This window comes from Cyprinus carpio, chromosome B22 (genome assembly GCF_018340385.1).
Source record: "Cyprinus carpio isolate SPL01 chromosome B22, ASM1834038v1, whole genome shotgun sequence".
Lineage (NCBI taxonomy): Eukaryota > Metazoa > Chordata > Actinopteri > Cypriniformes > Cyprinidae > Cyprinus > Cyprinus carpio.
Genome location: NC_056618.1, coordinates 1,143,649 through 1,170,549, shown reverse-complemented (window position 1 = coordinate 1,170,549; position 26,901 = coordinate 1,143,649).

Genomic DNA, 26,901 nt, shown 5'->3' with positions numbered 1-26,901 from the left:
TTCTCACTGTACATTTACAGTAAGACAAAATATATTATCAAATACCACTGCCTCCTTTTGTTTTCATTTTAAACATATTAATAGCTGTTGTAGTGTAGTTCAGGGAAATGTATATATATATATATACAACCTACATTACAATAAAATGAAATATTATATCAATTGCCTCTTTTTATTTTCTTTTTAACATATAGATTAATTGAATAAAGACTAAAGATCACCTGTTAGATTTACCAAAAATGAGTTATATTTTATGTTTAACCACTAAAAGAGACATCAGAGCCAGCGGCAAATGTCAGAAGGACTAGCCGAGTTGAGACTGCTCTCAGTAACAAGAGCACTGATAGACTCAGAAATCGGCGATACACATTTTTAAATAGGTGCTGTCTTTATAATTAAACTGCAGATGAGTTTTAAAACAACTACATTCTCGCCTGTAATACTTTTAAAATTAAATTTCATGACACAATAACAGTAATATTTTGAAAATTATTTGAATACATGGTGGTTGAAATCACAACGCTGCGTCCTTTGAAAAAGTAATACCTCGCCAGCAGGAACTTTCAAAAAGCAATACCTCTACACCAGAAACTTTCTTAGAAACACACTTAGTACCAGCAAAAAAACTCGAAAACCTGGCTATGAGCCTGTCCAGGCAAGACTGAGTGAGGGTGGTGCTTGACATACAGTGAAAGAGCCAACTAGTTCCTGGGTAAAGTTCCAGCGGTGGAAACGCGGCTCATGTAGAGAGATAAATGAACGATAAGAGTCTATACCAGACACAAGCGGCGCAGTTTTACAAAAGTAAATAGAACCCAGAGATGATCTCTGCTGCGGATGTGGCACGATGCGACATGACAAATCCATGACCATACAAAAGCTACTATCAGGGAAAATAATTTTGGTCAGCTTACATCTATAGTAGTGGTCATGACCTCTGACTAGAAATAATGTTGCTTTATTCAAGAGTGCATAAATCTATGGGGGCTGATTAAAAGTACTTTTAGAATGAGCAAGCATAGGAGCAGATGTCTAAAATATTAGCCAATTTCCTCTAATAACAAAGACTGACGAGAATGTTACTGTAAGAAACGCTAGCAGCCAAAGCGATATCTTTGAGCGACATGAGCACCCAAGTAGCCTACAATAATATTAAAGAATAAATAGAATTATCAGATGTTTAGGTACATTACCCTATAAATGATCAATAATAATTGGCATTCTAACTGTCAGTAAGTTTAATTTAAAATTGAATAATGCGTCCTTAAAAGACCGGACACACAGAAACCTTCAGCCACCATTGGATACCCTCATTGTGCAAAGTGGACCTATGAAGTCAGTTTTCCTTAACTTTCCTAGATTGCCACAGGTTTTTTTTTTTTTTTATTTATTATTATTATTTTTTATAGAGAATACACACAATGAAAAGAACAACTTTAAAGCCTAAATTTAAAACCTAGATTTATTTATTTATTTTTATTTATTTATTTTTGGTGAGAAAAGGGTCTTTACAGTTGACAAAAATAAAACTTTTTTTTTTTATTTAAAAACAAATAAGCAAGCCCAGACCAGCCCAAATTATTTTTGTAAATAAAATTTAAAAACCCAATCAACCTTGCTAACACCTTCCCCATTCTCAGTTGTGACTAATTTGCCTTTATTTTTTGTATTTTCTTTTTTTGTAGCCAATTGTACTCCTCGCCCGTTGTGTGAAAAATTAATTTTTGTTCTTGTGAAGACAGACTTGAGCTGTCCTGGTGAAGAAATGGTGTTAGAGTTACCTGTTTTTTGTTTGTTTGTTTGTTTATGTTTTGTTTTATTTCATTTTCAAGTTAATATTCTTGGGAAGCATTCCCCACACATCATAAATCAGAAATAAATCATCAAACAAAATAAAATCCAAAACCAATACATAATTCATGATCAACATAAGTTACACCAACTACAATATTCCCTAAAAACAATACTCCTCTTCATGGGTCTCAACTGTTTAAAAAATATAATAATAATAGATGCATTAAGTCAAGTTCACATAATCACTAAACCAATTTTCATCATAGAAAATACATTATTTGAGGTGTATTATTATTATTATTATTATTATTATTATTATATATTAATTAATTAATTATTTTTTTTTACAGATGGGTCAGCAGTGAGTAATACTTGCCATGTTGATCACTTTTTCTGTGTTTTCTGCAGATCCAGATGATCCCGACAGCAACAAGAAGCAACAGAAATCCAGCAGCAGCAGCAGAGATCAGCACTGTCAGAAAGTTTGGAGAACCTGAAGGAGAACCTTAAGTAGTTTGTGAGGGAGTGTGCGGGTCTGGTGTTGCGGCTGGAGAGGGACGGTCATTGGTGTGAATAAATGAGTAGAAGAAAATAGTAGTGTATTGAGAAATTATATCAGTCATTAAGAGTTTATTGTGATGGTAATTGTATTAGGCCTATTTAGAACTGCAAAACGATTAGTCGCACAAGTCATCTTTATTTATATATATCTTAAAACAAAAAAATAAATATTCAAAGCAACTGACCATAGTCAAGTCAAGTCATCTTTATTTATATAGCGCTTTAAACAAAAAAAGATTGCGTCAAAGCAACTGAACAACATTAATTAGGAAAACAGTGTCAATAATCCAAAATGATAGTTAAAGGCAGTTCATTATTGCATTCAGTGATGTCATCATGCAGCTCAGTTCAGTTTAAATAGTATCTGTGCAATAATTTGCAATCAAGTCAACGATTATCGCTTTAAATGAAGTGTCCCCAACTAAGCAAGCCAGAGCCGACAGCGGCAAGGAACCAAAACTCCATCCAGTGACAGAATGGAGAAAAAAACCTTGGGAGAAACCAGGCTGCAGCAAAGTCAGATTATGCAGAAGAATCATCTGTTTCCTATGGTCTTGTCCCGGTGGTCGTCTGAGACAAGGTCTTTACAGGGTATCTGTCTCTGGGGCTCATCTAGTTGTCCTGGTCTCCACTGTCTTTCAGGGCTGTAGAGGTCCTTTCTAGGTGCTGATCCACCATCTGGGCTGGATACAGACTGGATCCAGGTGACTGCAGTGACCCTCTGACTTGGATACAGACTGGATCTGGTGGCTACGGTGACCTCGGAATAAGAGAGAAACAGACTAATATGAGCGTAGATGCCATTCTTCTAACGATGTAGCAAGTACATCGGGTGTTATGGGAAGTGTTCCCGGTTCCGGTTTACCTAATTAATGCAGCCTAACAATCCTTTAACGGATTTGGATATTAGAAGTGTATTAGTATGTTATGTGTAAGCCAGGTTAAATAGATGGGTCATTAATCTAGATTTAAACTGCAAGAGTGTGTCTGCCTCCCGAACAATGTTAGGTAGGTTATTCCAGAGTTTGGGTGCTAAATAGGAAAAGGACCTGCCACCCGCAGTGACTTTGATATTCTAGGTATTATCAAATTGCCAGAGTTTTGAGAACGGAGCAGACGTGGAGGACTATAATGTAACAAGAGCTCGTTCAAATACTGAGGTGCTAAACCATTCAGGGCTTTAGAAGTAATAAGCAAGATTTTAAAATCTATACAAAGTTTGATAGGGAGCCAGTGCAGTGTTGACAGGACCGGGCTAATATGATCATACTTCCTGGTTCTAGTAAGAACTCTAGCTGCTGCATTTTGGACTAACTGGAGTTTGTTTACTAAGCGTGCAGAACAACCACCCAATAGAGCATTAAAATAGTCTAACCTTGAGGTCATAAACGCATGGATTAACATTTCTGCATTTGACATTGAGAGAATAGGCCGTAATTTAGATATATTTTTGAGATGGAAAAATGCAGTTTTACAAATGCTAGAAACGGTGGCTTTCTAAGGAAAGGTTGCTATCAAATAACACACCTAGGTTCCTAACTGATGACGAAGAATTGACAGAGCAGCCATCAAGGCTTAGACAGCGTTCAAGGTCATTACATGCAGAGTTTTTAGGTCCTATAATTAACACGTCTGTTTTTTTTCAGAATTTAGCAGTAAGAAATTACTTGTCATCCAGTTTTTTTTTATATCGACTATGCATTCCGTTAGTTTTTCAAATTGGTATTTTTCGCCAGGCCGCAAAGAAATATAGAACTGAGTATCATCAGCATAACAGTGAAAGCTAACACCGTGCTTCCTGATGATATCACCCAAGGGTAACATGTAAAGCGTGAAGAGTAACGGCCCCTAATACTGAGCCTTGCGGTACTCCATACTGCACTTGTGAACGATATGATACCTCTTCATTCACTGCTACGAATTGATGGCGGTCATATAAGTACGATTTAAACCATGCTAATGCACTTCCATTAATGCCAACAAAGTGTTCAAGTCTATGCAAAATAATAGTGTGGTCAATAGTGTCGAACGCAGCACTAAGATCCAATAGCACTAATAATAGAGAGATACAACCATGATCAGATGATAAGAGCAGGTCATTTGTAACTCTAAGGAGAGCAGTCTCAGTACTATGATACGGTCTAAATCCTGACTGGAAATCCTCACAGATGCCATTTTTCTCTAAGAAGGAATATAATTGTGAGGATACTACCTTTTCTAGTATCTTGGAAAGAAACAGGGAGATTCGAGATCGGTCTATAATTAACTAGTTCTTTGGGCTCAAGTTGTGGTTTTTTTTGATTAGAGGCTTAATAACAGCCAGTTTGAAGGTTTTGGGGACATACCCTAATAACAATGAGGAATTAATAATAGTCAGAAGAGGACCTATGACTTCTGGAAGCACCTCTTTTAGGAGCTTAGATGGAATAGGGTCTAACATACATGTTGTTGGTTTAGATGATTTAACAAGTTTATACAATTCTTCCTCTCCTATAGTAGAGAATGAGTGGAACTGTTCCTCAGGGGATCTATAGTGCACTGTCTGATGTGATACTGTAGCTGATGGCTGCATGGTTACAATTTTATCTCTAATAGTAAAGTAGTTCATAAAGTCATTACTGCTGTGATGTTGAGAAATGTCAACACTTGTTGATGCTTTATTTTTTCGTTAATTTAGCCACTGTATTGAATAAATACCTGGGGTTATCTTTGTTTTCTTCTAAAAGAGACGAAAAGTAATCAGATTTAGCAGTTTTTAAAATGCTTTTTTTTTACTGTAAGATAGGTTACTTTCCCTCCAAGCAATACGAAATACCTCTAGTTTTGTTTTCCTCCAGCTGCGCTCCATTTTCCGGACTGCTCTCTTTAGGGTGCAAGTGTGCTCATTACACCACGGTGTCAGACTGTTTTCCTTAACCTTCCTTAAGCGTAAAGGAGCAAACTGTATTTAAAATGCTAGAAAAGAGAGAGTCCATAGTTTCTGTTACATCATCAAGTTGTTCTGAGGTTTTGGATATGCTAAGGAATTGGGATACATCAGGAAAATTACTTACAAAGCAGTCTTTTGTGGTAGAAGTGATGGTTCTATCATACTTGTAACAAGAAGTAGAATTTACAGTTTTAGCTATATGAAGTTTGCACAAAACTAAATAATGATCTAAGATATCATCGCTTGGATGCATAATTTCAACACCATCAACATCAGTTCCATGTGACAGTATTAAATCTAGAGAATGATTTCCACAATGAGTAGGTCCTGAGACGTGTTGGTCTAACCCCAATAGAGTTCAGAATGTCTATAAATGCTGATCCCAATGCATCTTTTTCATTATCAACATGGATATTAAAATCACCAACAATTAAAACTTTATCTGCAGCCAGCACTAACTCGGATGTAAAATCAGCAAACTCTTTAATAAAGTCTGTATGGTGCCCTGGTGGCCTGTATACAGTAGCCAGTACAAACATCATAGGGGATTTATCATTAACATTTGTTTCTCTGGATAATGTTATATTAAGCACCAATACTTCAAACGAGTTATACTTGAAGCCTGCCCTCTGAGAAATCCAGAAAACATTGTTATAAATTGAAGCAACACCTCCCCCTTTACCTTTTGGACGTGGCTCGTGTTTATAACAGTAATCTTGGTGTGAAGACTCATTTAAAATAATGTAATCATCAGGTTTTAGCCAGGTTTCTGTCAAACAGAGTGCATCTAGGTTATGATCAGTGATCATATTATTTACAAAAAATGCTTTCGTAGAAAGGGACCTGATATTCAATAAGCCAAGCTTTATCATTTGTTTATCCGTATTGCATCTGTTTTTTATTTGTTGAGCCTCAATTAAATTGTTGCTCTTAAATTTGTTTGGACTTTTTTTTGTATTTTCTAGCCCGGGGAACAGACACAGTCTCTATAGTGTGATATCTAGGTGAAAGAGTCTCCTATGTGCTGAGAATGAACTGACTTCTGTGACTGGAGGCGGCTAGCAGACGGTCGGTTTAGCCAATCTGTCTGCTTCCTGACCTGGGCCCCATTTAGTCAAGTACAAAACACTAAGACTATTTGCCATATTTCTAGACAGAAGAGTGGCGCCACCCCAGGAGGGATGAAGACCATCTCTTTTAAACAGGTCAGGTCTGCCCCAAAAGCTCGTCCAATTGTCTATGAAACCTATGTTATTCTGCGGGCACCACTTAGACATCCAGCCATTGAGTGATGACAATCTGCTATGTGTCTCATCACCACGGTAAGCAGGAAGGGGACCAGAGCATATTACAGTGTCTGACATCGTGCTTGCAAGTTCACACACCTCTTTAATGTTATTTATTTATTTATTTTTTTTACACGTGGAATCTCTTGTTTTTCTTCCCAAATCCTCAATCATATCTAATGCTAAAAACATTATTTTCTCCTTTCATATATTCACATCCTTAAATGAATCAAAATATCTGTTAACACAACTTTTTTTGAATTACATATTACTAGTCTGTGCATTTTATCTTCTGGGTTTAGGGTTTTTAGCTCTTACATTCAGAATCAATTCGTTGATGGTGCTTCTGTAATTAGTGAGGGGTGCTCTAATGAAGTGAATGGAAACGGACTTCATCAGTAATGGAAATGGCTTATAAGCACCACCATAACAAGAACAGAAATGTACAGTGAGAGATTGTTTACTTTTACAAATAATTGGAACATCATTTAAACATATTTTGAGATGAAAATTCTATTGTTTCTAATAATCTATTAGTCTACATTTGCATCTGCGATAGTATGATCTAAAGAGGTCAAAAATAACCAGGTTAAAGGGGCAATGATGTTTAATCAACAGGCACCTTTTTATTCAAACAAATCAACATGTTGAAACATGGCATCAAAAATATTTAATTGAAAAAAAAAAAAAAAGAGATAACGTGGGAGGATCTCATAGCAATCAGAGAATCCCTCAGCTTCATGGATGCAACAGTTTATATAAGAAAGGTCCCATCATGTCACATAACAATATAGCAATATAGAACAACACATTACCAAAATAAAATATACTCAAGATAAACACTACACATGATTAAAGAAACATTAAAAGTTCCCTTTATATAAAAGACAATACCGCTGACATTCATTATTTTTGACTCTCACTCTCAATCACTGATCTATATATATATGTTCTCTATTATAGATCAGTGCTCTCAATAATCCAGCCACAACACTAAAACCCCGCCCTCCAAGCTGTTGTGTGCCCTACCCTACTGTCTGGACTGTTCAGATCACTCCATCCTATTGTGCCTTGTCTAATTTTTCAAACTTCCCTTGTTCATTCTGCATTTGGGTCCTCTCCCTCAGTAACCTTGACAGTCAGTCTAAAGGAAATCCAAAACTGATTTTATGCAAACTTAAATTTACAAAAAAATAAAAATTTTAAACACTGTATAAAAACAGAGATGTGGTGAATTACATTTAGAAATAAATTGTTTTAACGAATAAATGTAAAATGTCTAGTGCTCATATCTGGATCAGATCAGCAGGGTGAATAAATCAGTAGGGGTTCAAATAAAAAAATTGGCAGCAGGAAGTGGCTGCCATTGACAGCCAGAAGGCGTTACCGGCAGCTGAAAGGTAGGCGGGACCTGGTGGCAGCCAATCAGTATCGACCAACATGGACGCAACCAATCACATATAACTACAACAGCAGCCAAATGCTTCAGTAATAGCAATTGATTGAGCGGTAAGTTCGGAAGTTTGTGACTGGAGTAATTCATAGTTTTTGCATTGTAAGTTTGATTTTAATTGTTATCTTAATGAACGACAGTGTAACTTTGCCTACTTTAGTTTAATTGTTCAATGTAATCTAATTAGTGGTAGAAACGTAGTTTGTATACAATGTTACATCATGTATAATTGTTGCTGTTAGTATGTTAGGGGGCTACCATTAACTTCAAATATTATGTTTAACTTACCATCAAATATTAACGTTTGTTAATGCGTTAACAGTCTATTGAATAATATAAAACGAATGTTGTTTGACTGGAATTAAAGAAGATACACGTGCAACACTAACCATATGAGTTTAGTCTTTCACGCGATTGTCTGATATCCATTAACTTATTGAAGTAGCAGAACATTGAAGTAGCTTTTATAAGCATGCCTTAGAAAAAAAAAAACACATTACTGATGTGCATCTTGAGACAAAACCATGGCACTGACATATTTTTGGTTTGTTTATAATACCCAGTAGTTGCCAGATGCTGTCCTTTTGGGAAATTATTCTTCACGTGGTCCTGGAGGAGGGTGATGCTGCATTATTAAATCTGTCTTTGGTTTGTTCCAAATTCAGAAGTCTGCACACTTCTGCTGGCTTGACAGTATGTATTTTCTTTTACATATTTGATTAGAGGTTTAAAATGGTGCCATACCATTCAATTTCTCAGTTGCTATGTCTGAATGTTTATCTTTGTAATAATGCTGTTTCTATGCTCCTCATCTCAATATACAGGTGTAACAAAATGGAGAACTAGTCTGAGCCACGCCAGGGATTCTTCAAAATGTACACACTGCAGCCCTGCAGACACTGCCATGAGGTTTACAAGTACTGCTAACCAGGCGTGCAAATTAAGCAAGAAAATGTGATCATCACTGCTAGGTACATGATGACAAAATGCAATGGGAATAATCATTAATATGGCTGTGCATGCATGTCTACTGTTAATAAAGCAATTTAGTTATTAATGTCACCGTTTTCTTATGAATAATAAAATGCAGCAGCTAGAGTTCTTACTAAAACCAGAAAGTATGACCATACAACAAGCGGAGACCAGGACAACTAGATGAGCCCCAGATACAGATCCCCTGTAAAGACCTTGTCTCAGACGACCACCGGGACAAGACCACAGGAAACAGAGGATTCTTGACCCTTTTATTCTACCCAGTCGATGGCATCCTTATCTTAATGTGTCAGTGAATTAAAGGATTGGCTAAATTCTAATTTTCTTAGTCTGAACTTGAATAAAACAGAAATGTTAATAATTGGTCTCCATCTCTAATAAAAATAAAAAATTGATGTTTCTAGCTTTGACCTTGACACTATTTTTATTTTTCCAGCGGCTACTGTTAGAAGAGTAGAAAAGATGCGGAACCCATCACTGGCTTTGGATGACCACATTAGCAAACTCTCCAAAGCTGCTTTTTTTCCAAATATGTTGAATTTCACAACTTCGTCCTTTTCTGAGTAGAAAAGATGCGGAATCATTAGTGCATGCATTTATAAACCACTCGCCTTGACTATTGTAACACTCTTTTCTTTGGCTTACCAGCTCACTCCGTTGTTCGTCTGCAGTACATTCAAAATTCTGCTGCCAGATTATTAACTTCCACAAAAAAATCTGCTCACATCACCCCTATTTAATTTAATCTTCACTGGTTGCCTGTATCTATTCGTGTTCAAAACAAAATTCTTCAGCTCACCTTTAAGGCACTTAAAGGTCTTGCTTCCTCCTCTCTTTCCGACCTACTCTCTTCTTATATACCTTCTCGCACACTCCGGTCTTCAAATTCTGAACTTCTTTCTGTACCTAGGTTCCGCCTATCTTCAATGGGCGGCAGGTCCTTTTCAGTTAATGCACCCAAACCTTGGAATTCACTTCCCCTGGCACTCAGAACAGTCACCTCTTTTAGTGAATTCAAGTCAAAACTTAAAACTTATTTGTTTAATCAACACTATCACTAATTTACAAGTGTATTTGTCTGTTTTGTTTTCCATTTTTATGTCTTCACTACATAATCTCTGTTATATGCAACTGCATTATTTGCATTGGGCAAATGTCCAATGAAATTGTTCCTTGTTATCAATTTTTGTTGCTTTGGTGTACAATGTTCAGCGTCCTTGAGCTCGGGAAAGGCGCTATATAAATTAAACATATTATTCTTCTTCTGCACAATCTGACTCTGCTGCAGCCTGGAATTGAACTGCTGGTTTCGTCTTGTCAGAGGAGAACTGGCCCCCGACTGAGTCTGGCTTTTTCTCCATTCTGTCACCAGTGGAGTTTTGGTTCCTTGCCGCTGTCACCTCTGGCTTGCTTAGTTGGGGACACTTCATTACAGCGATATCGTTGACTTGATTGCAAATGATTGCACAGATACTATTTAAACTGAACTGAGATGATGACATCACTGAATTCAATGATGTCAATGATGAAATTTGTGTTTACTATTGTCCTTCTGCATTATTGACACACTATTTTCCTATTTAATACTGTAAAGTTGCTTTGACACAATCTGTATTATTAAAAGCACTATAAAAATAAAGGAGACTTGACTTGAGTATGTTGGAAGAGGAAAACGAGGACAGATGCACACGCATCCAGGGTTTTGCAGTGATTGGTGCAAGATGCTGGAGGAGTTACTTGGTATAAGTCTTAAGTTCTGATCTGAGATTCTTGTAAATACCTCAGGATTTTTGTAACTGATTCTGATTGATATTTTCGTCTGCTTGCTTACTGGATGTATTGTATACTGTTTGCATTGTATAGCACAGCGTTTTTGAGACAGGGGTAGCTGCAGCCTGGAGCAATGCAAGTGCCAAAAGGTTTCTCATTGGTGAAAGGTGTTTTACTGTGTTGGCCAATCAGCGGTAAATTAGACATTTACGTAATTTCCTTTAGACAAGAGAAGGTGGCGGCGATAGGACGTGAGGTAATTATTTATCATACATTTATCTATACTTTATATACCACAAATATGTTTATTAAGATAAGTTTGTTACAATACGATCATAATTTTTCCTTTGCATTATAGCTTGAAGCTTTAGTAATTGGTTTATTGTTGTTGACAGACATACTGTATGTACAGTGAGACAAAACAATGACCGCATCTGCATCGAAGGCAAAGCCCTCAGAGCTGATAAGTTTGTATCGGCGTCCTTTTTGTGCAATACAGTACAGAATACATCCTGTAAGTATAATAATTATTACCACCTCTGCTATTACAACTGAACTAAGATCAATTCACAGTCTATGAAGACTATTAGACAAAATAAAAAAAAAAACTCTAATTTAGAGTTTGTTTCTACCTTCCTTCTAAGTATCCAACTAATGCAGAGTATATTCAAGTTGCCAACACACTGGTTGTGAAGAACCCTGTCCAGAGAAATATAAAAGGAAATAACTGTGTAAGTTACATTGTTTTTAATCCCACTGATTTATCTCTATCAACATAATCACACACAATATTGTAGTAGGAATATATTGTAATCTTATTTGCTGGAAAAATGACAATCAGTCAAATCTGTGTTTTTAGCACACCTGACACATCCCTAAACTGGAAATTTAAAGCAGAACATGCACCACTTCCAGGTTATTGTAGCATATGTAAGCAAGCCCATTGCTCCAGGCTGCAGTTACCCCTACTTGGCGTTTTTTAGCTTTTTTTAATCAACATACTCTTTCCTACACCAACTACGCACACATTTCATGTATGTCTATGAAAGACGATCAAACCACTCAGAGTCAAGAGGGTCTGGCTGCAGACTTGCGCTTGCACTCCCAGACTTGCATTCTCAGACTTGCATTCTCAGACACTTGCGCTTCCGCTAGTGACATCACTTGCAGTCTTTATTTTATATTTTGTTCTATTTAATTATTATTTTTTTGTTTGAATCTCTCAACATTTTACAACAGTAGCCAGGTGTTGAAGACAAGAAAAAAAGAAACTAAATTACGAAGTCGCTTGCAATCGCCACTTGCACTCTCAGCTACCTGCGACGTCACTTGCAGTCGACACAAATCATGCGTGTTGCCAACGGAGACAAGACGCTGTGGTGATTAAACAATTAAAACTAATTTAGTACCGTAAAAGTACAGCGTCCTGCAAGGAAAAAAACAAGACCCGCAAATCCACGGCCACAAAACAACAGAATATGAATGCAGTGCGCAAAGTCTCTCGCTAAGCGTCTTCCTCCCGTAGAAAACAAACACTTAATATGCTATTAAGATGCTATTAAAATATCAAATTCAATACAATTTATTAATATAATGAATAATTTATAAAACATGGCAAAACATGGCATAATGTGCCATAATAATAGACTAAGATGATAAAGACCAAACTCAATATGCTCCTCTTCATTATTCTAAAAGTGAAAAAAATAAAAAAAAATAAAAAAAATATGCATAACTGATAGGTATGTACAGGCAAGCAGGTAAGCCCAGAATAAATGCAACACGCAAAGTTTTGCGTTAAGCGTTTTTTTCCATATAGAATAGCTGTCTACAGCTCTTTTATATCATTGTCTTTGTCCATTAAGCTAACGTTACATTACGTGTTTTATTTATAATGATTGGAAAATGTTTAACGTTAACGCATAAACGCATTGATGCTTTTAATATCACTTAATGCATTTCATAATGCATATATACAGACATATATTTGTTGGTCTGTATATACTTTAAGTCAACAGAAAGACATATAGGCTCCTGAATTGTCTTTATAGTCCATTATTATGCCACATTAAGCATTTTGCTGTATTGGAGGACAAGTGAAAGTTTGCACATTGTGTTTATGGCCATCTGCTTGCCTTGTAGTAAATTAAATAATAACTATATATTGAATTTGATCTTTTAATTTCACTTTATGTAGGCCTATCTTAATACATTAAGCCATATTAATCGCTTTCATATTCTCCTGTTCTGTGGCCGTGGATTTGCGGGTCATACTTTGTGCATCGCGTTCATATTCTGCTGTTCTGTGGCCGTGGATTTGCGGGTCTTGTCCTTTTCTTGCAGGACGCTGTACTTTTACGGTACTAAATTAGTTTTAATCGTTTAATCACCACAGTGTCTTGTCTCCATTGGCAACACGCATGAATTGTGTCGACTGCAAGTGACGTCGCAGGTAGCTGAGAGTGCAAGTGGCGATTGCAAGCGACTTCGTAATTTGTTTATTTTTTTCTTGTCTTCAACACCTGGCAACTGTTGTAAAATGTTGAGCGATTCAAACAAAAAAGTAATCAACAAACAGAACAAAATAAAAAATAAAAAAAGACTGTTAGTGATGTCACTAGCGGAAGCGCAAGTATCTGAGAATGCAAGTCTGAGAATGCAAGTCTGAGAATGCAAGTGCAAGTCTGCAGCCAGAAAACCCTTCTCACCAGAGTAGGTATGGGGCGGGGCTGCACGTGCCACCTCACCCCAGGTGCCGCCCCGCCTCGATCTGCAGGCATAAAAGTACCGTGTCTGTTTTATGTAGAAAAAAAATATAAAAGTACCGTGTCTGTTTTATGTAGAAAGAACTACATAGTTACTGTTGTAGTTCATAGTTTGTCCACAGTGAGGCGCCACTAGCGACAAGATCATGATCACTGTATAAAGATAAGATACCTGCTTCCTAAAATATACCTACATGTAAATTGCTATTTATGAATATTCATGATTAAAAGATCCAGTTATACGATTGGACAATATAATAAAAACAGCCTAGTAATTTAAAAAAATATATATATTTTTATATTATTTAATATCATTGTACAAAAACCAAAGCAAATATTTTTATAAAGTTGGCAAATGTAAGCGCACCCACTTGTAGAACTTCCTGCTGATTTTATTTATAACACGCCTATACTTGAATTTATATCATTGCATATATTGTCATATTTACAGATTAAATCTCCAATATGCCACAGTATTTACATCGGATGTGTTTTCTAAACCTCTTGTGGCTATGATGTCATGAACCAGAACAGCCACAGTAGCCACGCCCACCAGAGCAGAGGCGACCAATCAGCCCACAGCTCCAGTATAATCACAGGACAGACGTGAACTGCTGGAAAAACAGAAACAGAAACCAAAGCTGCAGCACTTGCGCGGAGAGGGTCATTTAGGTGTGTTTCACATTTGATTCCGCTAACGTTTGCTGCGAGGGTTTTATTATGATGTAACGCCATTTGATGTTTTATGTGTGCAGCTCGCTGCGTGTCGCCATGTTCGCGTGACGTCACAATACCACGCGCTCTGGGACTCTGAAGTTATTAAACTTCCGCAAAGAAGTTTTGTCTTGTTGGACTTTTCTTGGTAAAAGAAAATTATGTAAATTATGAGGAACCACAATAGTAATAATTGCGCAGTTATATTCTGCACGTGCTGTTCCTGTACAAATCGATCAGATTTATGCTCTTCAGGTGAAAAACATCTCACAGACTTTAAAGGAGAGTCTCGAATCATATCATAGTTTTGGGATGAGCTCTTTTTGTAATAAACAGCCACCTGACAACCAAAACAACACCCAGCAAATCCCAGAAAACAGCTCAGATCTTCACAGTCCCTCAAGTCTTTCCTTGACGTCATCAGGATCCTTCAAGGTGAGATTTTCTTCAAAGTTACTTTGACACACATTTTGGAGGCTGCTATTTTTTTCGAGAGATGTTTTGCTTGAAATATATTTTTATTTTTGAATTGTTAATTTGGATAAGCTTTTAATTGTTCAGTTTGTGAATTTTCTTTTATCTTTTGTATCAGAACCAGTTTGTGTTTTTAACGTTTCTTAAGAAATAGCTGAGCTCTCCATTGATAGTGTTGCCATAGAAATGCTAATTCTCTTTCCATGATGTAAACGATTCCAAATAGAATATCACGTCGTTGTTGTTGTTGTTGTTGTTGTTGTTGTTGTTTTTTTGCATTCGGATTCCCATTTTAATAGAAAATCCAGCTGTCTGAGAAACATTTACTGTTTCGTACACTTTGTGTTTGTCAGACAGGATGAGTTCTGCATTGAGTTCTTTGTCAAAGGCTTATTACACTAACTACATAAACACTTAAACTATGTGATTGGTTAATACAAGTAAGACTTTATTAACTACATAAACACTTAAACTAGTCTAACATCCCACATAGCAAACGGAGCTTGGCGCAAATGTGGCCTCAAGCTGGAACTGCTGGCCTCCTGTCGGCAATGGCATGTACCCTTTCAGCCAGAGTTGGGCCATTTGTGGCAATGATGGCACGGCGTGGATCCGGTGTTACGGTTTAAACTGGTTACCGTGTTATCTGGTGACCAGCTTCCTGGTTCAGGTCTCTGGTTCAGCGATCATACCAAAATAACTTGTAATCTTTACAAGAATATCAAAATCATGCAAATGAGCAATTCTGGCGTTTTATTAGACAGCTTAATATCACGTCAGTTTGTGCTTAAGAATTGGCGAATCTGCTGCGGTCGTTCCATCACATCTGGAGCGGAGACCTGAACCAGGAAGTTGGTCACCAGATAACACGGTAACCAATTAAACCGTAACACCGGCAATCAATCTGACGGCCCGATTGTTGGTGGGAGGAGTGTGGCCCCGATCAGTCCCAGTGATATGTAGCCCAAATCAGGCTAAGATCTGGCAGCATATACAGTATGTGACCATGATAAACAAGATAAATACAATTATTGCATGATAATGTTTTAAATGATGATCACATACATTTTAATGAAACTGTAGTGTTGTTAAAATGTAGTCTTTGAAATGGCAAGTCAAAAACAGAATGAAACATTATCATTTCAAAATCAAGCAAATCAGTCAAGTGCATTACACTGCACCTTAATTATAATTTGATTACATTTTATATTATTCTTCTTGGTACAAATAATCTTAGAATCCGTACATGAAAAGGAGAGAGGAGAGAGATCATTTAAACCATTATTATTTAACCATGTAATATTTATTTGGTTTACCATGGGGCACAACATTTTTATAAGTATGCTTTCATGCACAAGCATTAAATAAAATGATCATGAAAGTATTTTATTTTTATTTAAATCATCTGTATCCATGTGATGCTTGCAAATGTGAGGAAACAGATGCAAATTCAAACCGCATTCATCGGCGATATGTATCTCCTTTCCTCTGTAGCTATAGTAACAATTTTAAAATGTGCCGTTTAAGAAGTTTTACAAGTTTTTACGGCAGTAAAGAGAAGAGAACTAAATATATGAAGCTATGGTACAATTTGATATTCAGCAGATCTACAGCCTGAAGGAAACATCAGTTTCTTAGTTCACACACACCTTTGTAAAAAGGTGCAAATGCATTTTATAGTTAATGTAGCAATTAATAAGACTAAGTTTGATACTTTCACATCTCGTCTGTTTGAAAGAGAGTCCTGATGCACTTTGGGGAACCAGTTGCAGTCAGAGGATCTTGATGAATGGAAAGACTAGGCTTAAAGCCTGGCACAAGCTTAGGGTGGGTTTTTGAAGACTCTTAGCTCCGCATCTTCTCAAACCCCTCTCTGATCTGGTGATCAGGGATCTATAAAGGGTGACGATGTCACACCCTCAGGATTTGAGTAAGCCAATACAGATGTCGGCTCTTGGTAAATAAAAAAAATACATATTATTTTTATTACCATAACCATCACAAAAAAACATAAATTACACATTTCTAAATTTTCATAAAATATGCTTTATAATATATAAAAACTAATCTATATAGAACTTTTTAATATATAAAATGTATATGATTTTATACCCGGTGTCCATCAGTGAATCTGCTGACAGACACTGCTGCGTTGTCACCTGAACCATCCCAGCTGAAGATAATGAGTGGAAATTACATTGCTCCTTTGCCAGGTGTATTCCTAACGACTACATAATGGCACGGATTGTGCCCGTGCTCACTCCAAAGTCCCCACTGCAAGGGGATGTGGGATGATTACTTACATTTGGAATTTGCCCCATGAACCGTTCAAGTACCGTTACTCGTACCTGCACACCCCTAAGCCACTGTTATTTGAATAACACAGATGTTTTGCAGTGTGGAATGAGAAGCCTTCTCTATTAATTTGAGCTTGAATTGGGCCCTACTGTGCATTGCAGATAACCATTTTTGATAAGTAAAGTATTAAGCCTAATTAACACAAATACAGCTGACTTACCTCTATCCATTGACGGTTTATCCAGCATCCAATCCTCCATCCCATCTCCTCACTTCGAGGTCATTCTACACTTATAACGGGAAGGGGAGTAGTAGTCTAGGTTCAGGCCATTCTGAGCATTCACTGAACAGCGCTCTCTTCCACCCTCATTACCCATGGTGAAGTGCCCTTGAGCAAGGGAATGAACCTCCAGTTGCCTTTCCCTGGGCGCTGGATATATAGCTGCCCATGCTCCGGTGTGTGTGTTCACGGTGTGAGTTCACTTCTCACTGCTGTGTGTGTGCACTTGGATGGGTTGTTAAAGCAGAGCACAATTCCAGGAATATGGGCTACATACTTAGCAAATGTCATGGTCACTTTCACTTGGTTGGTGACTGGTTGGGGTTTGTCATGCTGTCCTGCAATAGTGGTTGTTTGCTTAAGGGTTTTTTAATAGAAAACGAATCAATGTTTAAATCAAAACTGCTTAATGACAAATGTTTACTTTCACTTGGGTTTTTTTTTTTGACATTGACAAACCAACATGACATCTTCTCAAAACACATTTGCAGACCCTAAGTGTGATACAAGAATGTAGAAACTTTTTAGAAACATCTTCTACGTGTTGCTATAGCTGCGGATAACTTTTGCTAAAAACTAACACTTCTAATCTGCAGAACATTGTATGTAAGGTATAGATATATAGTCAATGCATAGCCATGATATCCAAACTTATATTATATATTTAAACATTTCCAGTAATCTTTATTTTTTATTTTTTTATTTTTTGCAGGAACCATAAGCATTCATGGATTATGTAGCCTACTTTATTTTGCAATAAAACCGTTTCACATAAAGAAGAATGCAAGTTGTGGACTACCGTTTACATGCTATTCACCGAAACACACTCACACTAGTCACACCAAGACATGCACACAGATGCACATTAACCACAAACGTCCAGCATTAACCACATTCTCATGCACAAACTGTCTACTCAACAGATGAAACCACATTTCTTTCCAGATCCTAAAAAATAAATTGAAGCTATCGTGGCCAATGAAACGTATGAACATGAAAAGTATGAGCGTGTACAGACTCAATACTTAGTTGGGCGCTCTTTGCCTGAATTTCTGCAGCAATGCGGCGTGGCATGGAGGCGATCGTCTGAGGCATGCTCAGGTGTTATGAGCCCGCAGGTTGCTCTGGATAGTGAGCCTCCAGCTCTTCTGCGTCCTTGGTATCGCAGCAATATCGCATCTTACTCTTTCACCAATACCTGATAGATGTTTCTATGGGTTAAGAGGTCCAGGCGAGTGTTGCTGGCCAATTTAAGAAACATGGAGTACCAGTCCGTAGATAAACCAGATACATGGTAGGCTTTGGCACTGGTGTGCAGGTCCTAGGTGCTGTGGAAAGATATCTGCACATCTCCCTAAACGTGGGGCAGCATCGGAAGCATGAAGATGGCTCCTAAAACTTCCTGTGTATAACACGCTGGCGTTGACCGTTGCGCCTCGGAAAACCAGTGGGACCAACACCAGCAGATGGACATGGCCAACCCCCAACACCCATCACTGACTGTGGAAACTTTACCACTGGCCGCTCAAGCAAAGCTTGGATTGGGTGCTCTCCTCTCTCTCTTCCTCCAGATTTCTGGGACCCTGATTTTCCAACGGAAATGCAAAATTTTACTTTCAATCAGAGAACATAACTTTGGACCACTCAGCAGCAGTCCATTCCTTATTTATATTGACCCCAGACAAGACGCTTATGAGGCTGTCTGTTGTTCAAGAGTGGCTTGACACAAGGAATGCGACAGCTGAAACCCATTGTCTTGCTACGTCTGTGCGTTAGTGGTTCTGAAGCACTGACTCCAGCTGCAGTCCCCTCTTTGTGAATCTCCCTCCACATTTTTGAATGGGTTTTGTTTCACAATCCTCTCCAGGGTGCGGTTCATCCCCTATTGCTTGTACACTTTTTTTTCTACTACCACTCCTTTTCCTTCCCTTCGATTCGCTCCTCTATTATGGTGCTTGTGACCTACAGAGGCACTCTGTGACAGGCAGACCTCTTTTGCACTGCCCTTTGTGTCTTGCACCTCTTGTGCAAGGTTTCAGTGGTCGTCTTTAGGACAACTGTCAAAGGCAAGTCAGCAGTCTTATCCCTTGATTGTGTAGCTACCAGAAAACTAGGACTAGAGAGACCATTTAAAGGCCCTTTGCATGTGTTTTGAGTTAATTAACTGATTAGAGTGTGCAGCCATAAGGTGTCTTTCAATATTGAAACCTTTTCACAATATTCTACATTTCTGAGATACTGAATTTGGGATGTTTCATTAGTTGTCAGTTATAATCATCAAAAAATTAAAAAAAATAAACATTGAAAGTTATCAGTCTGTGTGTATGTAATGAATGAATATATATAGACAACCGTTTGAATTTTTGCTATGGAATTAGTGAAATAAATCAACACTTTTTGGATGTATTCTAATTAACTGACCAGCACCTTTACTGTAAAAACGTAACATCAGATGTATGACAAAATTGCAAGTCATTCTTGGGCAACATTACTAAGGTTTTAATTTGATGTTTCACACCATCACAATAATAACTAGCATCCTATTTTAAATAAGCACATGTAACATATAACATGGGTAAGTCCTGCGCCTGCTAAAAAATAAATACTCGGAAAAAACAAATATCTGAAGCAGTTCCAGTGTGAGCTCTCACATCAGGACATCAGCAGGGAGTTTTTTTTTTTTTAATATAGTGATTTCATTATATACCTTTGTGCTCTTTGCCACCAATTGTGATAAAGTTCATGTATGATTAATGTATAGCATAATTGGTGGATGAGGTTTTTCAGGATTTCATTGAGAATGGGATTTGGAATTGTTTCGAAGAGCTCCAAACTTAAACTAAATGTACAGAATCGGTACACCACAAACATTGATTACAGAACTCCAGAATAAAATATTGGTTGATATTCCCAGATAACTTGCTGTTTCTGCTACACAGGCTGGATGTTATCATGAACACCCGATTCTCAATTCTGAAAACAGCATTGTTGCAAATGTCCTCTAGTGTGCACACGAAAACCTAATTACTTACTCTGATCAGAACATCATGTAATGAGGAAGCATTCAATTAATGAGGATTTAATTCACGTTTGTGAACGACAGGAGCATACACCACATCATCTTCCTGTTTAGCACTCTGAAAGAAAACACAAAGAGATACAAAGTTGTCATAGAGCCAACAATATTCATAGTAAGCAATAGCAGGTTAAGTAAAACAATAGATTAATAATAAACAAGCTAGAGATGAAATGCAGATAAAAAGAGAAAGATTTTTAATAGTAAGTGTCCTTGTTTCTGGTCATGGATTAGTTGTCAGGTTTAGACATGGGTTGCATAAACTGTAATTCGGAACAGTAATTTGCGTAATCAGTTTTCTCTTGCTCATTTGCATGGCACATCAGTAATATCATGTCACCATGTGGGTCAGTTGACTTTGCTGGAGGTTGACAGCTACTAGGTGGCTGTTGAATGATGGAACCACATGAATGGGTTTTGGATCACATTAACACTTTACTGAGGAACTGTATAGTTATCGCATGTGATTGCAGGTGACTGACTTCTGTACAGTACACATCCGGGACTTATACTGACATCCTGACTACAGATACATGTCAGGTACAAATGTGATTAACATATAACTAAGAACATTTAATCAGTGTTCTACTGTGAAGATGCTGCATCATCCTCGAACTCTACAAAATACTGTGCAGTACTGTCGTTAGCACAATAGTAAAATCAGTCGAACTCTACAAAATAGTGTGCAATTTACTTCATGAATATATATTTTTTTCATGTTTTTTTTTTTTTTTTTCTGGTTGGTACAAAATAATTTAAAACTATACTTAAATAGCATTTAAAAAAGCTTATTTTTTAGGCTTGACCAACTGATGTGGATGAATATAGACTTAATACACGTCTCTCAGAATACTGTTTTTTTCTATTAATTGGGAGTCATTAATGGCAGTAATGTGATGACTATTTCCAATTGGCCATTGGCTGTTTTATTTAGAAATCAAGGCCATATTTTACATTGGACTTTCTCACATTCATAGGCCCTGTCCAAACTGCACCCTAAACTGCTGCGGTCTTCCTGAGTCCACACTTTCATGACATAATGCCCGTTTTGACTGTTGAGGTAAATATCTGCTGCAGAGCTTGCCTTAGTGTGGGCTCGGCAAAAGTGAATAATATACCATGTTATATGGCAAAAGTGGGCGCAAAGTAGCCACAAAAGGGGCGCTCAGAAGCACCCTTCTGAAAGCTCATGAAGACGCCAGGCTTAATGACTCGACTTCCATCTTATAACTTTGCGGCGGTGGCATTGTGCTACATTCATGTCAGGAGGACCTTTGGACCAAATGTTGTGTAATTTTTATATAATTACTTTAGTATGGTCATCGTTATACTAAAGGAAAAAACACAGTCCCCCCTTGTAGATAAATTACATCCTCATATATTTGTAATTTATTATTATTTTGAAAAAATAATCTAGCTGTTTTCCGAAAAGGGATACGCCCGTCAGAGTTTGGCAAGTCAAAATTTTTCTTCTTATTCAAAAGGTGTTTGTGCATCTGACAATAGTGTGTTTTACTTAAATTTAGCCCAGAAGATGCAAGATCAGGTCTCCAAAAAAAATGAAAAATAATAATAATTAAAGTAAGGCGCCATTGGCCCCCTTTAAAAAAAAAAAAAAAAACGTAGCCGCCAAATAATTTATTTAGGTGCCACAGAATAAACGTGTTTTATTTATTTTACTATTATTCTTTATTTATTTACATTTAAACATTTGGTTTATGTCTCATCTTTTCTTGACTTTATCAGCATTTTAATACCATCTTGCTGATTACCTGCGAACTAATGTCTTTTCCAACTTGAAATATACAATCAAAAATAATTTTTTATTACACTGAATATGTACCAGTATCATGGACCATAAGCATTACTCGGCCACTAAGTGTAGTTTGGGCTCTCTTCGCTCAATGCATCCTGGAAATGTTGTCATACAACCATAAAAATAAAGGTGCTTCATAATGCCATAGAAGAAACTTTTTTGTCTAAATGGTATCATAAAGAACCCTTAACATCTGAAGAACCTTTACATTTTGCAAAAAGGTCTTTGTGGCAAAATAGAGTTCTTCAGATTATAAAAGTTGAGAAAGAGATGGTTCTTTAAAGAACCTAAGACTAAATGGTTCTTTTGTGCAACCAAAAATGGTTCTGTGAAGAACCTTTTAAGCACCTTTATTTTTAAGAGTGTACACACTCCAAACTCTCAGTCTGTTTTTCTTAATTAGTAAAATGCAGTTTTATAGGAGGAGTTGAATCACGTAGACAATAGGTTAAATAAAAATATTCAAATGCAATAGCGCATAAATATAGCAAAATGCTCCTCTTTATAGTTATTTTTCTAGATGAAAGATGTGCTTATTGACACTGAATGGTTATTCTGAGGTAAATGTATATTACGTTGCAATATTTACAAAGCTTTACATGTTTTCTGCAGTTTGAAACATTTCGAACACGTCTCTGTCATTTCACTCTCTGGTGCTGCAAAACAGAGATGAGGACTGTTTGAAACACCTTTTTTTCCACTAAAACTTTGATGCACATCATCTCAGTTTAAAACATGAACTTAACAAAATATGTGAACGCAAAACAATTATGAAAATTATAACATGTAAATATCAAGCGGCAACCTCCCGCTCTCTCTCGTGAAGCCCACATGGAAGTGACTCAAACTGGCCGCTTGAGGCTCGCTGCAAAAGGTTACACAATCCCATAGACACCCGATGTTAAAATGCCCAACCTTACAGCAGAAAAAAAAAAATATTTACAAACTGGTTCAAAAAAATATTTTGGTCTATAGCTAATTTTGCCCTTTATGACAACGCTGATATTATTTTTTTTTTAATAACTCATCCATTTAAATTATATTATGACTTAAAGTTCTGCATAATAAAAAGCGTGGCCACTTGAGTGACAGTTGGATTGCCGCTGCTGTCACCATCGCAGAGCTGGGTGGGCGGGGTTTCAGCAACCAGTTCCCGCCTTTTTGCCCATTTACGATTATCCGGGAGTGACTTGAGGTGACGCGCTGCCAAGATGGCGTTGGCCGCCTCTGCCCAATTTTGGCATCAAAAACATTTATCGGAAAACTATGACTTAACTCACACAAACCACCACCATGTTTTTATACAGTCTATGGTAAATATATATCCAGATAGCAAGCACACTCGGGCTGATTCCGGCACTGTCGGCTCTGTGAGAAGATAATGGGCCAGAGCCGCGCCGACTTACAAAACACTTCTGGCTGACATGGCTTTTTCTTTATGGGCCGTGTCTCTATTTTTTTTTGCCGTTTAAATCCTGAGAGTTTTCGGCGGGTAGTCACCTGGTGAATCCCTACATCAGCAAAAACTTCACTCGCAAATTAATATTTTTGGTCGCAAATGTGACCGTTTTAGTCGCAGTTTTGAGCCCTGCAGATACAGTGTTTGATTAACACACTTGTTTAATAAAAAATGCCTACTTTGAAATCTTGTTGACAAACATGCTAAAATGTGTTTAAAAGTGCGACTGCTCAGTCTGGCTCTCCAAGCTCAAATGTCAAGCTATGTTTATGAATAAAACCCAGTATAACTAGTGCTTCTGTCTACACTGGATTGAGCGTGACACAACAAATCCCTGACACTAAACTAATGACACTTAACCTTCTATTTATGACATACTCCAAGAGTGTGCACTACTGTGCAGTGAAGACCAATTCAAGCTTAATGTTACCTGTTGAATGGTCACATGCGTTGTTGACACAGTGTTAATGTTACCTGTTTTTTAGTAATCCCAAATAGTTAAAACTAGTAGTTTTATTGGTAAGCATACTCTTAAAAAAACCTAAACGCATCTAAATATGACTCTTCTGTCACACAGATGACACAATCTTACCGATTTCTGTGCGTTTCTTTTGTAGAATGTTGGATCAGCGTAAGTGATTTCCTCTTCATGGATCTCATCTATTTAAAAAATAATAGCATGCATTAAATCAACAAATAATCACAAAGTCTGTTTTCATCAATTATTTTAGGTGTATTATCAAATTATATCTTGCCATGTTGATCAGTTGTTCTTTGTTTCCTGTAGATGCAGAAGATCCCAACAGCAACAAGAACCAACAGAGATCCAGCGGCAGCAGTAGCAGAGATCAGCACTATCAGAAATCTGTCTGGACTACCTGAAGAACCTGAATGAGGACCTGAACTAGGATGTGAAGTAGGATGTGAAGTAGGAGTTGATGGAGGAGCTGGTGTTGTAGCATCATAAGAGAGACAGTCATAATTGTGAGTAAATAAATAGGAGAAAATAGTAAATCTGTAACAAACACTATGAAACCAAAGCACTAAATGTGTATTGCGATGTCATTCATGACAAGCTTATTGTGATGATAAACTCATTATTTAATTAATAATTTCATTATACATTTTCCACCCTGTCTCTTGATAATCAGAATGAAATGCTTGATTTTGGCTCTGGTAAATGTGAATAGCAAGCAACCAGTCAAATAGCCGTGTATGACACAATACAGGATAAAATAATTAGCAATAAAACTCTGTGTTAACAGATACAACAATTATATTGACAAATAATAGAGCAAGAATGTGTCCTAATAATTATTTGTTAGTGTGTACAAATATAGACTGTCTTGTTCTCATCACTTCACCTACTGAGCATAAGTGGACATGGAGGCAATTAGTACTGTTTTTGGAGAGAGTATTTTATTGACATGTTTCATAGTGTATGTCAAGTAATCAAGCACAATTTGATTCATTATGTGAAAAACTTTTAATTATCCATTCAGTCCAGAGACTTCCCCAGGTGAACTGATTGAAAGTCAGTGGAACATAACCTTGCAAAAAACACATATACTTAAATAGTTAAACACATAACATGCAAAACTAAAACATTATGAAAGAGCTGACTGTGCTTGCAAGACATATTCTTTAGGAGTGAGATTCATGATATAGAGAATTAAAACACTATGAAAGAGTCACATGAATTTGCTACCAGAAGTAAGAGGCCTATCATGAAGAAATGTTTAAAAGAGTTTGAAAAAAATGTTTTTTTGCAATATTAAGAAGAATTATTTTAATAAATATAAAAAAAAAACACAAAAATAAACACTTAAAATTTATATATATATATATATATATATATATATATATATATATATATATATATATATATATATATATATATAATATATATATAGATATACAGGTGTGGTCATATAATTAGAATATCATCAAAACATTTATTTATTTCACTAATTCCATTCAAAAAGTGAAACTTGTATATTATATTTATTCATTACACACAGACTGATATATTTCAAATGTTTATTTCTTTTAATTTTGATGTTTACAACTGACAACTAAGGAAAATCCCAAATTCAGTATCTCAGAAAATTAGAATAAGTGTGAAAAGGTTCAATATTGAAGACACCTGGTGCCACACTCTAATCAGCTAATTAACTCAAAACACATTCAAAGGCCTTTAAATGGTCTCTCAGTCTAGTTCTGTAGGCTACACAATCATGTCCAAAAGACGACCATTGACACCTTGCACAAGGAGGGCAAGACACAAAAGATCATTGCAAAAGAGGCTGTTTGTTTCAGAGCTCTGTGTCAAGCACATTAATAGAGAGGCGAAGGGAAGGAAAACGTGGTAGAAAAAAGTGTACAAGCAATAGGGATAACTGCACCCTGGAGAGGATTGTGAAACAAAACCCATTCAAAAATGTGGGGGAGATTCACAAAGAGTGGACTGCAGCTGGAGTCAGTGCTTCAAGAACCACTACACAAAGATGTATGCAAGACAATGGGTTTCAGCTGTCGCATTCCTTGTGTCAAGCCACTCTTGACAACAGACAGTGTCAGAAGCGTCTTGCTTCGAAAGGACTGGACTGCTGCTGAATGGTCCAAAGTTATGTGCTCTGATGAAAGTAAATTTTCAGGGTCCCAGAATCTGGAGGAAGAGAGGAGAGGCACACAATCCACGTTGCTTGAGGTCAGTGTAAAGTTTCCACAGTCAGTGATGGTTTGCGGTGCCATGTCATCTGCTGGTGTTGGTCCACTGTGTTTTCTGAGGTCCAAGGTCAACACAGCCGTATACACAGGAAGTTTTAGAGCACTTCATGCTTCCTGCTGCTGACCAACTTTATGGAGATGCAGATTTTATTTTCAAACAGCACTTGGCACCTGCACACAGTGCCCAAGCTACCAGTACCTGGTTTAAGGACCATGGTACAGTATCCCTGTTCTTAATTGGCCAGCAAACTCGCCTGACCTTAACTCCATAGAAAATCTATGGGGTATTGTGAAGAGGAAGATGCGCTATGCCAGACCCAAGAATGCAGAAGAGCTGAAGGCCACTATAAGAGCAACCTGGGCTCTCATAACCCCTCAGCAGTGCCACAGACTGATCGACTCCATGCCAACGCCGCATTGCTGCAGAAATTCAGGCAAAAGGAGCCCCAACTAAGAATTGAGTGCTGTACATGCTCATACTTCTCATTTTTATACTTGTTAGT